We start from the raw sequence: 15798 nt of genomic DNA, 5'->3' as shown, positions 1-15798 counted from the left end.
ATCTTCGAAGAATCCATTGAAGTGATGGCAATAATGATAATAAAAAGGTGATGAAAAATAATATGCTTTTGTGAGCAAGTCATTCTCGTAATGCCAATTGGAATCGCGCTGAGGAATGGAGCGATAGTCGTATATCTAGCGGCACACTTTTAACTGTCGCTCCTCTGTCAATTTAGTAGGCTTACTTGAAAAGACAGCGCATGCAGAAGCCTTTACTTATCTCGTAGACAACGACCCGTTTCACGGCTGGTTCGCACGATCCATTGCACCAGCGCGCTACCGATGTAACGTGCCATATGTTGAAACTAAAGCTCCCTCCCGAAAGTTACCCAAGTCTTCCGATTACTTTCTTACAGCGCTATGCGGCAAAACACGAAGCTATTGCTCCTTCAGGAGCTAGACGCTTGTTTTTAGGTCAACTCAAGACCGAATCGGTGGTTTTTACCTTTCGTGTCTGTCTGTTTGTCTGTTCCACCATCGCGTCGAAACGTCTGGATAGATTTCAACCGAATTTCATATTTAGAGTATACTCATCCCGGGGAAGGTTTCGATATGCATATCCTTTTAAAATCTTTGAACAGACGGGGGTTTTCCTCCATTTTCTCTTATCCTATTGATTTTCTGTAAACCCCGTGGACCGTACGTGAAACGTCTATTCATTATAAACAACTTTCGTTATGTTCATAATTTACCTTATTCTTCACATGACGGAGAAATTTACAATTTTCTGCGGGTATCATGCTCTGCATTTAGTGACCGACAGACCGACAACGAACCTACAGGTTACCATGGCAAGGTGTCTGCTTGCCAGCAGGGAAGCAGCGTAGTGCTATTTTCCTCATCATGCTTTTAAATTCGTCGTTGTTCCTTGTGTAGAGGGCAAGAGAGGCGTCAATCGGCCTATCCGCGGGATATTGGCGGAATATCGTTGGAGGTTATAACCGTCATCGAATAGATTAATACCACCATTAGTCATCTTCTTATCTGTTTACCTAAGAATCACTGCGCCTAAATTTCTCCTGTGTTACCGCTTTCTTATATCCATAACTCACACCATCATAATTCATTGAGGGGCATTTGATTTTCCATTTACGTATTTGTCGTTATCCGGCTGTCTTCAGTTATAATCCATTTTCTATTAATTTCAACATTCTTAACTGTATTATTTCCTTCCTTAATTACAACGTATACACGCGAGTACTAGAATCGACCAAACTTCATATTTAGAATCCACCTGTCCTTGGGTAGGTTTTAGGGCAAATATTGTTTCTAAATCTCTGAACTGACTGGGGGTTTGTACGAAACGGAAATCGTGATTTCGCACTCCCACAAAATATACACAACCAAACTTAATGGAAATCTACCTGCCTTAATAGAAATTAATTTCTAAACCTTTTCTTCTCTTGTACATCATTTCGATACGAGAATTAATAAGGGAGATGTCATTAACGGACCGTCCCATCGGACTTAAGAGCGGGTGCCTGTAAAGCTTATTTCTTACAACTTGAAAACTACTGAAGATATTCGAACCACATTTATCTATCTCTCTATCTATTTAGTATCCACCCGTCCAAAGGTAGGTTTTAAAGGTCAATAACATTTCCTGTTCCCGGAATGTAGTGACGGTTTATAGGGAACCGAAGTGGTGATTTTACTTTTCCACAATATATACAGTACAAGACCAACCTGACTGGAAAACGACAAAATATGATGGAATTCAGTCTCTAAAAGTTTATATTCATGTGCATTTTTTCGTCAGGATTAATAAGGGAGATATCATGAATGGTCAGTTTTGCAGGTTAAGTCCAGCGGACATAGCCCAAAAGGTGCTGTACGTGTAGAAGATTCCTTATCTATATAAATAAAATCGTAACCACTGTGTGGCTGTAGATTGATTATTGGGCGAAATTTTCGCACTACTGCCCGTTTAAGGGGTAATAATGACCATCTGCATATTTTCGCTTGGTTTCCTGAAAGTCATAATTTTTACCCTCCTCGCTCAATATCCAGATAGCGGCATAATCTGCCAGACGAAAAAGAAAATTGAAATTTGGCACAATTATACGTTTAGCCTGCAACGGACGGAAAACTTCCAAGATCTTTAAATTTTTCCCTTTTTATCCCCGAAGAATGTCGAAATATGGAGGCAATTTTAATGATGGTGCAGTCCTTCGGGAAGTCCTATCACATAACGGACTGCACAATCTCCATTGAATTTGGAATGATCTACAACGTTGGTCTTATGATTTTTTGTCGTATCTGTATATTTTTAAGGTTTGTTCTCTCTATTAATCGATGTTAAGTAAATTTGGAACTTTCACATGCATAATTCATAGTTTCAATCACTTATAGGATATATAGAATCATCAAACTCTTTAGGAAAATTGACCCACCAAGTAGCCATATGTGAGCCAAATGCTATGTACGTAGCTGTCACATAATTATCCGAAAAGTAATGCAATGTGAGATAATCTTACATACACTTTACCCTGTTCAACGTTTCTAACTCAATCTGACCGTAGAATAGATGAGATGTCATAGGACCAGCCATTTAGGCCACTAATTCCGACATTTTACTGTGCAATACTTTGTCGATATGACGTACCGTTTAGCAGCAGTTAATCTGTAAATAAAAGTCTGCAATATTGTTAACACGCATATACATTCATATTTCGATCTATAGATTATATTCACTGATGTCGATATGTAGCCATCGAGAAAGTGTATATCTGCTATTGTAATCAGTACTCCCCACACCGACTTTGACTGGCGTCCTTCTCCAACTCCTGTGTAACTGGCATTAGTAAGGAAGGCCTACCACTGTAATGAATAGTTCACTTCTCGATTTGGCTTGCAGAAAGAGAGGGAGCATGCAGTTTTGTTTAAAACTCCCCTAACCGATTGTGTTTGGCAGAAGGCAAGTGTGCCCGCCATTATAAACAAATGTACTCATCTAAAATGTGACTGGCATTAGGAATAGTGACCTGCTATTTTGATGGAAACTCACCAACTTGGTGTGACTGGCAGTAAGGTGGATGGCAGTAGGAAATTGGGCCTGACGTTATAATGATAACTGCACAACTCAATTTCGACTGACAGTAGGGTGGTTGCCGGCCATTATAATGGAAACTCCTCAACTGTTATCTATCTGGAAGTAGGAAAGGGGGCCTGCCATTGTAATGAAAACTCCCCAAATCGATTGTGACCGCGCAGTAGACAATGGAGCCTGCAATTATAATGCAAACTTCCCAACTCGATTGTGAATGGCAGTAGGCAAGTGAGCCTGCCGTTATATCACAAATCCGTAACAAACACTTTACATTGAAAACAATGTTTAGGGACCTCCCATGCTGTTTGTCGGATAACGCTAAGAGACACGCAATTTTAAAACAATGTTATTTACTCCATGTACAGTATTTACTTCGATATTTGAATACAATGTAGAATACCGTAGCGAAGCACGGGTACATATGCTAGTTTCCTCTAAATGTATACATGTCCAGCCCTTGTCCCCTTTCTCTACGCGGTTTGGGTATGAAGTGGGATGAATCTTCGTAGCGAGTTTTTACGACCGGATATCTTTCATGACGTCAACCTAATCAGATGAATTAATAAGATGAAATGAATGACATGATATTTGATAGTAAGAATGAAGAGTATGAAACCCGGGGCCGGCACATAGCCCACTCCTCTCGAATAGCTCAAACTTTACGTCCCCATCGGACGGACGAATTACCATCAACAGCGTCATATGCCCTCACACAATTTAAGATCTAAAACGGCTTCCTACGCATGGACGTAAAATGGCTCCTTCAATTGTGTTCTCTACCTCTCTTATGTACGTTGCCTAGCGACAGCGACTCTGTGCATTTAATCTTGGTGACAGCACGTTGGATTGTCTTATCCCAATACACGTTTTACGATGGGTTTTCGTTCATAACTCACCAACGAAAACGAAAATAAAAATTCCGGCTTCGAGATGCATTCGGACCCCCTTCCGTCTACCAATATTAAAAATGTCAGATCACTGCGTGCTGTAGATTTTGCTGGACTTCGCGCACAGACACACAGACAGACAAACACTTCCTTTTATTATTATAGAAGATTAGGACTTCCACAGACTTTGTTTTCCGCAGAATATCCAATAGAGTTGAGTCAGGGGATGGGGTGCTAGAAAAATATACTCTATTTCGTTATCCACTTCAAATAGTACTGCAGATCGTGATCCTCATGAACCCTGAAATATAGTTCCAAGATCGGAAGCAGTTCCTTTAAAAATGAAATCTCTGAATAATGAAGGGATAATTGAGAATAATAAAAGATATATTACTATTATCGACCGTTATGACTTTCAGCGTTCAGTCTGCAAGCTTCTGTGGATTTACTAAACTTCGCCACAATCCTCTATTTGAAACTAGTGCTGTGGCCACATTTAGTTCTGTACCTCTTATATATAAATCGTTAGAAACTAAGTCTAACCATCGTCGTCTTGATCTCCCTCTATTTGTCTTACCCTCCATAACAGAGTCCATTATACTCATAGGTAACTTTTCCTTTTCCATTCGCCCCATATGAAAAAACCACCGAACCACTTCTTTTCAAGTTCGAAGATATTAGTCGTCAACATTGGCCAGACTGCTTACTACACTTCCACCTAACTGAATCCCTCCCTGCCACTTTATACCTGTCAGCAGATGATCCGTGTCAACTACGAACAGCAAAGGTGAAAGTTTACAGCTTTGTCTAGCCTCTGTAGACATTCTGAACCAAGAACTCATTCTACCATCAAATCTCAATGCAGCCGAATCGATAAAATAAATGCCTTTGATGGATTTTAATGATCTACACTTAATTCCACAGTCCCCCAGTAATGGGAACCGCCTCTCCCTAGGTACCCTGTTATCAGCTTTCTCTAGATCTATGAGACATAAACACAACCGTTTATTCTTCTCGTAAGGTTTTCCAATTACCTGGCGCATGCTGAAAATCTGATCCTAACACCCCCTTTGTGGTCTGAAACCGCACTGGTTTTCATCCAACTACCTCTCAACCACTGATCGCACCCTCCCTTCCAAAATACCAGTGAATACTTTGCCTGGTATACAAATCAATGAGAGACCTCGATAGTTGTTTCAATCCTTCCTGTTCCCTTGCTTATAGATAGGTGCAATTACTGCTTTTGTCCAATCTGAAGGTACCTTAACAACACTCCATGCTAATATTACTACTCTATTTCATACCTGTCTTCCCACTATACTTCACCATTTCAGGTCTAATTTCATCTATCCCTGTTGCTTTATGACAATGGAGTTTATTTACCATCCTTCCACTTCCTCAAGCTTAATTTCACCACCATAATTTCCCTTCTCCCCATGAGCTTGGTTGTTCGCGACACCGCCAGGAAGATTTCCTTTTACGTTGGGAAGATTTTGAAAATTCCTCCACCTGTTCAGTGATTCCCTGGGATCTATTTTGAGTTCACGTGAATTACATAAAGCACTGTTCATTTTCCACCCCTTTCTATGATTCTTTATTACTGTCCAGAAAGGTTTCCATGCTGCTTGACCTAGCATTTCCAGATTATTACCAAAATCTTCCCTCGATTTCTTTCTGGATACAACAACTATTTGTTTGTTTCTTTCAACTACGTAAAATAAACTGTCTGCGAGGACCTTGTTTGGAGACATTTCTGATAAGCCTTCAATTTAGGTTTACAAGCTTCTCTCACTTCATCAATCCACCAAGATGTTCGCTTTTCCCATCTTTACACACAGTTGTTCCAAAGTATTCCCTTGCTGTTTCCATGTCAGCACTTCTGTATGCCACCCATTCCCTTCCTATAACCTGAATGTGCTTACTGTCCACTATTCGAAACGTCTCACTAATTATATCCATGTACTTCTGTCTTATTCCCTCCTGCTGGAGATCGTCTACCCTTATTCGTTTTCAGATAGATTTCATTTCATCTACACTAGGCCTAGAGATACTTAGTTCAATACATAACAGATACTGGTATGTATCATCGAGAAATCGCTGGAAAACCTGAACATTCTTAACGGACTTCCTGAATTTGAAGTCGGTTAAGATATAGTCTGTTATGGATCTGGTACCCCCAGCCTCCCATGAGTAGCGGTGAATAGCCTTATGCTTGATGAATGTATTCGTAACTGTTATACACAAACTAGCACAGACGTCCAGCAACCGCTTACCATTCCCATTAGCTTCCATATCATCCCCACATTTACCAATCACCCTTTCTTATCCTTCAGTTCTATTTCCAACTCTCGAAGTGAAACCGCCCATTGGCACTATCCTATCCTTGCTGTTGACCCTGACTATGATGTCACTCAATGCTTCATAAAACTTGCCAACTTCATCCTCATCTGCACCCTTACATGGTGAATATACTGAGATAATTCTCGTCCTAATTCCTGCATCTGCGAAATCTACCCGCATCATTCGCTCATTTACGTGGCTAATAGAAACTATGTTGCTTTCAATGTTATTCCTGATAAACAGCCCATCCCCGCACTCTTCCCTTCTATTTTTAACACCCATGAAGTACACTTTATAATCTCCTCTTTCTCAACATCTCCCCTTACTCGAATAGCATTTACTCCTAGCACATTCAGATGCATCTTATTTGCCGACTCATCTAGCTCTACTTTATTTCTTCCGTAATCCCCATCGAATTCCATTTCGTACGCTAAGTTGTTTCCAAAGAGTCCCTCGCCTGTCAAATGGGAGTGGGACTCTGTTACTTCCGTAGGTCCGAAGCTTGCTTAAAATATTTTGATCTCGGTAAATTCATGAAGCAGGAAGCTACCCTACTTACACATAGTCCGAGTGAGGATCTCTCCTCTAACGGGTTAGGGATCAGCAGTGGATTGAATAGTCCTAGCCGCCCGAACACAAGGAGGTCCGTGATTCAGAATATGTCCGAGACGCCCACTCCCCTTCCATAGCAACTGGTATCCCGACTCTCAGGACCACTTGCTAGGCCACTCAGCCGTTGTCCATGGTTCACGAACTAAGACGTGACTACAGTAACCCACACATTGAACCATGAGTATTAATAAAAGATACACAAACTCTATTGCAAAAAAATGTGCTATCGTTAGTACTTAGACCTAAATATAAGAAATGGAAACAAAAGTTGAAAGGGATTATTAATACTCTATTTTAAAATTAGTGTTAGCTGATGTGTCATCCTGGATGAAAAACTGCAAACGTTACGCTTAATCTTCTGCGTAATTCAATTGAAAAAGAGCTCACACAAAATGCATAAATTCAAAAATCGTCCAACAAATAAAATGCAATTCATTGCAGAAGAAGGAAGTAAAATTAATAAATACGTTTTCACTAATGGGTTCACGAGTTAATATACCAAGCAATTTCATTGTTTCACTCAAGAATAGGCCGACTCAAGGCATGTTTTGTGTTATTTTTATTCAATGCTGGTCGCTAGTAGTAAGTTGGTAATGATCGGATGAAACAAAAATCAGCCTGCACTGTCATATAGTAGTACTTGTTTGCAGACTAAAATCTGAGTAGCCAGCTCTTATGGCGGCAATGGGATAGAAAAGGGCTAGAAGCGGTAAGAAAGCGACCGTGGACTTAATTAAGATACAGCCTCAGCGTTTGCCTGGTGTGAAAATGAGAAACCTACAGTGAGGCTAGAGCTCACTATCTCCCGAATGTAAGTTGACGGTTATGTATTCTCCATAGTTCATTACTGATTGAACATTGTTTCCTGTAATAGGTAATATGGCACGTGAAAATAACTGCTATAAAATAATTAGGGAAACAATGTTGATATTATTGCGATTGTAATACAGAAGTTAATAATAGTCATAAACATTGTGGTTGGGCATGTTGTTCTCATTCTCCTCATGCACGCTCATCGGACTGGTTATATATTTAGAAAGGAAAGGAAAACGTCAGGTCTCGTAAACGGCAACACAATTTGTGTTAGACCATTTCCACTAATATTGCTCTGGAAATCACAGACTATGAAGATGAAGTGTGAAAGCTAATTCACGAACATTTCCTCATTCTCTGAATGTAAAACGCATATAACCAGGTGGTAACCAATTACGGACAAACTCAAATTTAATATGGTAGTGAACCCTATCAGATCAGGGTCCAATTGAATTAATTTAACTCTGTGGAGCATTTTAATTTTACCGCTGAGGAACGAGTTTAGGAACGCGGTGTGACCGTGTGATTATACATATCGAACCCGTAGCAAGCAAGGTGCTGCGTTTTTCCCTTAGACGAACTAAGGCAGGATGCCGTAATTTTACTGGTGTGAACCTCGTCGATAGCTTTGGTACGCGAAGAGAAGGGAGAGTCAGCACACAGCATGCAAGGGACAGAGCGAGTGATTTGAAAGCTGGGAACTACTGAACAACGTCAGCTTGCCATCTAACACGAAATATCCAGGCTTGGAATCATTTGAATTCGGTCCCGTGTCTTAGTCACAGAGCCATATCTCAGAGATACATGATAAGGACTATTCCTTGTTATACAGGTATTTTCTAAGTACCGTGACCCATTAAAATTATGTAACTGTGCCTGTTTTGTTTATTTTCGACTTCTTTGGGAGACCTGTTGTCAAGTAGCTGACCGATCACAAAAAGAAGGCTGGTGTATCTCGGGGATGTACTTGAGGGAGTGGCCCTACCTTCGAACTATAAAATTTCGATTGCGTCAGGGCAAGCTCTTACTCATTTACTTTCTTATACTCATTCCGTTAGATAAGTTATAATCGACGTGATTAACAAAGCGTACAGTATTGTATCAATGATAGAGAAGACTTGTTTAAGCTCACACGAGCAGCATTTGATTAGCCTCTTCAGTCCCGAGCCTGTTGATGCATTCGATGTGTTATATTTTGCTCAAATAATTTTTAAAAATTCACCATAGAAAATTAGCGTGTTTCACTAAGTTGTTATATTCGTGTAGCATATATGCTACGTCAGGACTCAGAGTTGGCTTTCCTACCATTATTATTTTTCTCCTTAAATTACTATGTTTTATTGTAAGTAGACAAAACCACATGTAGAGCATATGCTACATATGGACTGAGGAGGTTAATTTATAAATGTTCAGTACGAGTTTGCGCTATGTAAATAATTGAGTGTGGCTAATTACGACTTACCGCTGTTAAGACTAGATCGCAACCGGGAAATACCCCTTAATTTGGTTAATATCGTTGACCGGACTAATGTCTCGATAGAGGATATTGTCAACTGTCTCCTTACCAAGGTTACGTCAGTGTATTCGATCACAAACGAAGCGGTGAATAGGATTGGGAGCGACCACAGTTACCAGGTTGCAGGCACTGAACAGCAGTACGAGAACGAAGACATCAAATCATGGACCGAAGAGGACAGAACCAGCAGACTTCTAGACCTCTAGACGGCACCGCTGCCATGTGCTAACTCATACAAATGGAGCGGTCCCAACGACACTGCGGATGGCAGTGATGGAGATAAAGATATGTTGAACTGCTTTTTAAGCATGATATGTAGTGATCAGATTCATATGTGGCCCTTTCCTTAAATATAAGTAGTAACAGTAATGTAAGCCAGAGTGGCATTGGTTTGTTTTCATTTTTGTTATAAATAATGTTTGGGACTGGATGCATTCTATACTCCAGTTTTATTTTAGTGTTATTTAGTGTTGTGATACGATGGCTATGTTAGGAGGTAGAGTAAGGTTTTGGCGTGTGTTTGGATATTATCACGCGTGTCATGCAGACACTAAGGTATAAGCGATGTCATGTTCATCTATACAGATTGGGGGGAACTGAACCTTTCGAAATTCGAAGGGGAACTTAGAGATATGTAGAACTAATCCATAGACAGGCTATGCATGATGTAGATTTATTGCATGTTTTTTCAGCTGATGACGTGTAGAGAGGGCTATCCTCTTCATTGTATTTAGTGAGGGTCATTTACAGAAAATAACAGTACTCCAGAATTGAACCGGGGTCTATGGAATATGAGGCTATGATGAGCCGTGATTATTGTCTTGTGACCTAGAATTGGAGATTGCCTTAGAGGCTGGTTGATGAGAGTGTGTGCCCCATACCAGATGTTATAATGAATGATACCTTTAAGGGCTTATTTAGCCTAGAGTTTTCTCCGCTAGGCGAGAGTATGTTCCATGTAGACAGCGAGCTTATTGTATGATTCATGGAAGGCCTGAGTGAAATTATACGCATAGTCCCGTTAGTTATTTGAGAGAGAGGTGCCTGAGCCACACAGACAATGACTGTATCCTTTTTGCCAAATATAGCCCGATAATGTGACCAGAAAAGTCACGAGAACTACGCCGATCTTCAGAGCGATTCCCGCTCGATCTGATGTTGAACGTGTATCATTTATGCCTTTCCTTTTCAGTTATTGTTTATTTGTGTCCATTGCTTTTATGTGTCCTATGCATGTGATAGTGTTGCCAATTATTGTTCTTTTGGAGGTTTAAACTTAGGGCAGTCCCAAACAAGGTACCATTTCTATATATGTAAATATATCCATGGTGGTGGTGGTGGCGGTGATTATCGTTTTAAGAGGAAGTACAACTGGGCAACCATCCTCTATATAACACTAATCAGAGAGAAAATATGGAAGGGACCCGACACTTCGAAAAATGAAGATATCGGACAAAGAAAGACAAGGGCCACGAAGGGCGTGAAAATGAAAAACTCCCTAGGCCTCCATACGTAATACCGTCGGGGCTGGAAAAGAACAACAGTTGACCAAGAGAGGTCGGATAGGATATATGAAAGTGAGGAGCCTGGCACAAGTAAGCGGAAGTTATGCCAGGACTCAGCTAAGGGCCCCGTGGTCGTCAACCCAATCTCCAAAGTTTAAAGGCCTTGAGGCCCCTTTTAGTCGCCTCTTACGACAGGCAGGGGATACCGTGGATGTTATTCTACCGCCCCCACCCACAGGGGGAACCATTCCACTGGGATGATCGTATTTTAATATGTGAGAGTTACGTAATTGGCTGTTCATATTCCACAGGAAACACCACCGATGATAAGGGCAATATTGTGAACCGATCTGAATATACAGTATATACCAAGGTCGCATTTAGACAAATTCAAATTCCTTGAGCTAAGGCAAATGTCAGATGTTGCGAAGAAGTAGGCGAGCTTATGAAACCACTAGTCGGATACGGCATGAAATGTAAAGTACATAGTAGAAGAAGCTACTATATAGTTTAGGAGAAAATCGCGTATCTCCATCATGCGGTCTTTAGTTTTCGAACGCCGACCTAAATAAACTGCAGTTCTTTACAAGTACTTGAAACTTTGAAGTTCAAAGAGTTTTCAAGTTGAAACTTGGTAGCTTGTGAGGCAAGTCACACGGTTGCTAATGCAATTAACTAGTCCGGGACATCTCGCTTGGCGGCCACGCTATCGGGTGCGGGCGGCAGTCCTGTGGAGAGCTCCGCAAACATAGAGTGGCACACAGACCCGCACCGATTACAGGCCTCCACTCTGTTTCATTTCTCAAAAATTTTCACATTCTCTCAGTCCTTACTACACCGGATCGTATCATCTTCTAAAGCCCATGCTGAATTAACAGCAGCAAAATCATTTCGTAATTACAGTAATTGCGTTACAATGTACTACAATAATTAAGTAAGAAAACGTCCTGCATGGGAATTGTTCCCTATATCACTGCAAGGTGTCCGACTCGTTGGCTGAATGGTCAGCATACTAGCCTTCTGTTCAGAGGGTCCCGGGTTCGATTCGCTGCCGGATCGGGGATTTTAACCTTTATTGGTGAATTCCAATGGTTCGGGGCTGGGTCTTTGTGCTGCCTCCAACATCCCTGCAACTCACACACCACACATGACACTATCCTCCACCACAATAACACGCAGTTACCCACACATTGCAGATGCCGCCCACCTTCATCGGAGGGTCTGTCTTACAAGGGATGCACTCGGCTAGAAATAGCCACTCCAAATTATTATTATTATTACTGCGAGGTGGAGGCAATGGAGGACATGTGGTCAATAATATACATTCGTAATGAGGTGCTATTTTTCCATAATAATACCTGAAATAATCACATTAGAGATGACCCGAATTGCTATGAAGAGATTCTGCTCAATAACGTCAGATCACATACAGATAAGTGCAAATTTATGTTGCTACGGCCGATAGAAGCACTCGACCATCCTTTTCTGACCCCAGACAGACTAATATTAGTATTTTTAACACTGAAGAAGTATTTAGCAGAAATAGGTTTAGGAATGATTAAGAGTTTCAGTGAACAACTATGAATTAACCTCAGTCATGTCAACAGTCTCTCATAACTACATTTATACCCTAGCATACGGTTTATCATTAGATAAATATGAGTACTATGAAGAAATATAACTTTTAACATATCTTCAACTTCGAATTACTTGTGTAGCTGTTGCCTATATTTACACAGTAAGAGATGTTGTTAGTAAATTAACTGAACCATATTCCGAATCAACCTCGTATATTCCTTTGTAGTTCTCAGAGATCGTCATTTAAGAAAACTGTGTTATTTGCCGACATTTTCTAACTCAGCAACATAATTTAAACATTGGTCTATTATAAGGGATGGAATTAGGCGCATTGTAAAAGCAACTGAGGGATGGAGAGCGCTTATATTCCGCTCTCTGATATCCTTGAATTGGTTGATCGCTCACTTCACTCGATGTAACATGTAAAATGCAAATTAACAAGTATGTTCCTCACAACGTCATCCGATATCAATTATTAATATAAACCTCGATACCGGTACAGGCATTTCAGCCTGTCAGATGAACAGATTTCACAACAGTGCTTTTGAACCTAATTACCAGAAATAGGATCGATGGAATAAGCATGGTATTCGTGGAGCTGCTTATTTCACCTACCCCATGCATAAGGCCATTATATTTTATAAAACAATGTAATTAAGGGCGTTGTAAAAGGGTTGTTTTCTTTTAGCATAATTGTACCCAGTTCTTGTAAAATACGAAATATATTTGTAAATATTTAGCCAGTTACGTCACTGTTTATTTACTTAGTTGTTTACTTGACAATAGTATTGACCACAGTATACCTCCATGTCGAATTTGATCATTAAAATCGTTAGTCGAATCAAGAATTACGATCGATATTATTATTATTATTATTATTATTATTATTATTATTATTATTATTATTGTTATTATTAGCCCATTTTTGTCCGATTAATGATATCCAGTCCCCTTTATTTCGAAGGGACCTGATGTTCCACAAGCATTATTATTATTATTATTATTATTATTATTATTATTATTATTATTATTATTATTATTATTATTATTATTATTAATAATAATAATACTATCATTGTATCAGAGCATAAGGCAACTGGATTACCATCCCAGAGTTACGAATCGTTTCAGGTAATCTTCATAGGAAACTTATAACTAGGGTTCCTAGCCATTATCGTTCATCTTCTTGATGTACTTAATCATTCGAATAGATACCGTATGTTATAATAAGCAGAAAATATCAAGTGGAAGGCTTTTTACGAAAATGAAGCACAATAAACGAAGGGATTAATATGATACACTTTAAATGGAATAAAAAGCAAATGAATTATAAGATTTTTCCTCAAAAACGGAAAATAGTTAAACAGTAACAAAAGAAAGTGCTGACCTGTAGGTCATAAAAAAATTGGCCTTTAAAATCGATATTTTTTCATTCTTCGTTGTAATGGTGGAAGTGATGTTAGTCTCAAAGTGTACATAGTTGATCATCTTGATTTTAATACAAGGTAATGTAGTGCTCTGTGATCAGTGAAGGGATATTCTAGGAGTAATTTCGTTATTGGAAGGGGATTTGATCGTGAATATGTGAAGAATAATGCTTAAAATTCGTATTATTTAGTACTATGTTAGTATTTCACAGCAACCAACGAATCAGTATATTTCTATGAATGCTATTCTATAGTCAATTATAAACACCGGCGAATAAGTAATATCTCTTCAAGTAGTATCTCTGCGTTAACGAGCACCTATTTTCTCTTTGTTCGTTAAAGCTTACTTATGAGTTAGTCGGATTTCCTAGATGTCGGACGATTTATTTAAGGAGTCTTCGTCACTTATGATCTACCTGTAGTAAGACGTACATTTTAGCACTGCTAATAGTACAAAGTACGGAATAGTCGATTAAAATGAAACGCCTGAAGTTAACATGAACTCAGAATACATTTAAAAGGATTGTACTATCTAAACGTTCATTTCCTAAAGTCCGATCTTGAAATCTACAGAACGGAGGCGAAAATGTTGACAATCTTTATTTATCCCATGCTCTGAACGTTGGCTTACTTGAAATATATTAGAGGATAGGTGTAGCCTGGCTTTATTGACATGAACATGTCTTCAGAACATAGGATCCATCGTCGCCAGAGCGACTTACCACCTGACAACCGATGTCTACCCATGCATAGGCCAAGGCAGACGGCTTTCAGATGGGTCAATTGGGAAATGTGTCATTCCAAGATTAGAACAGACAATAGAGTACCCTGCATTTGCAGGAATACACCGAAATATTATTAGACATGCTTATGAACAAAATTGTTGTTAGAGAAGGACAAGAGTTATTGCTCATATCGCCTGCAGAAAAAATATTCTCGTTTTGAAATTATCCCTTAATCATTCTTCTAGGCCCTAATTCCATTAAGGTGATGTATAATTTTATTACATTTATTTGTTTGAACAAAGAGTAGGGACGGAAGCAAATCATAAAGTAAGGCTTCTTATTAAAGGAATCACCCTCCCTCGGTAAACTAACCTATATTTGTATGCGTTAAAGGGACCTCTCCTGCTTTCCCCTCAGTTGTGTAGCTAAACCTACATATTGGCCTGTTTCCCCGGATTAAGAGGAACTAGGGTAGCAGGAATCCCGAGGGACAGCAGAGCCGTATAGCGCAAGTCCTTGAATTTTTTATGATCCGTACTGGAGCCAGTCGCTTCTCATCTTTGTCCAGTGTACACTGGGAGGGTAATACCTTACTCTGAAACTCTTATCTCTGGTAGGAAACGGCTTCATTAAACGCACTGTGGTGTAAAAGGTCCCCGGTAAAGCTGTACTTGTACCTGCGATAGGCCTATGCAGTTAGCCACTGAAACAACTTGATCGCGGTTGGCGACACAAGGAGATAACAGGAAGACGAAGGTACTGTAAATATTAACAAGGAAATTTCTCCACTAATGAAGAGGCTTAATAAAATGAAAGATGTGATACAATTAATTAAAATGTTGAGTTTAACTTCTTTCCTAGATTAAGGAGAAGAATTGTTTGGAATTACATATTTAAAAGTCCCCACGTTGGATACATCATGTCATATTCTTCGGTTGCCAAGTAGGGAGATAACTTCTTCCTTGATTGTAGGCTGTAGGTTGATTTCCTTCTTTGTACGACAAATGCAGTGGAATAATCTCATAATACGGAAAGGAAGGTTCGACTCAATATTATTTCGAGAAAATTCTGGCCTCAGTAGTAATTTTAGTCTGGAGTAGAGTGTACAGAATGCGAATTGTGTTGATCATCCATCTGAAGACATATCAGTCGGAAAGCTATCATACTCGCCTGCGAGTTATAGACAATGGATTCAAACTAACAACAAATCGTCAAGGTACAATACAATTCAGTGTACGTATAATCGGTCTATTTGTTTATGAATGCACTAAAATGTTTGTATTAACTCGAATAACGAACGAGATCGCCGTGTGGTTAGGGGAGCGAGCTATGAGCTTGCATTTAGG

This window comes from Anabrus simplex, chromosome 1 (assembly GCF_040414725.1).
Source record: "Anabrus simplex isolate iqAnaSimp1 chromosome 1, ASM4041472v1, whole genome shotgun sequence".
NCBI classification, from domain to species: Eukaryota; Metazoa; Arthropoda; class Insecta; order Orthoptera; family Tettigoniidae; genus Anabrus; species Anabrus simplex.
This window is presented reverse-complemented; position numbering follows the sequence as displayed.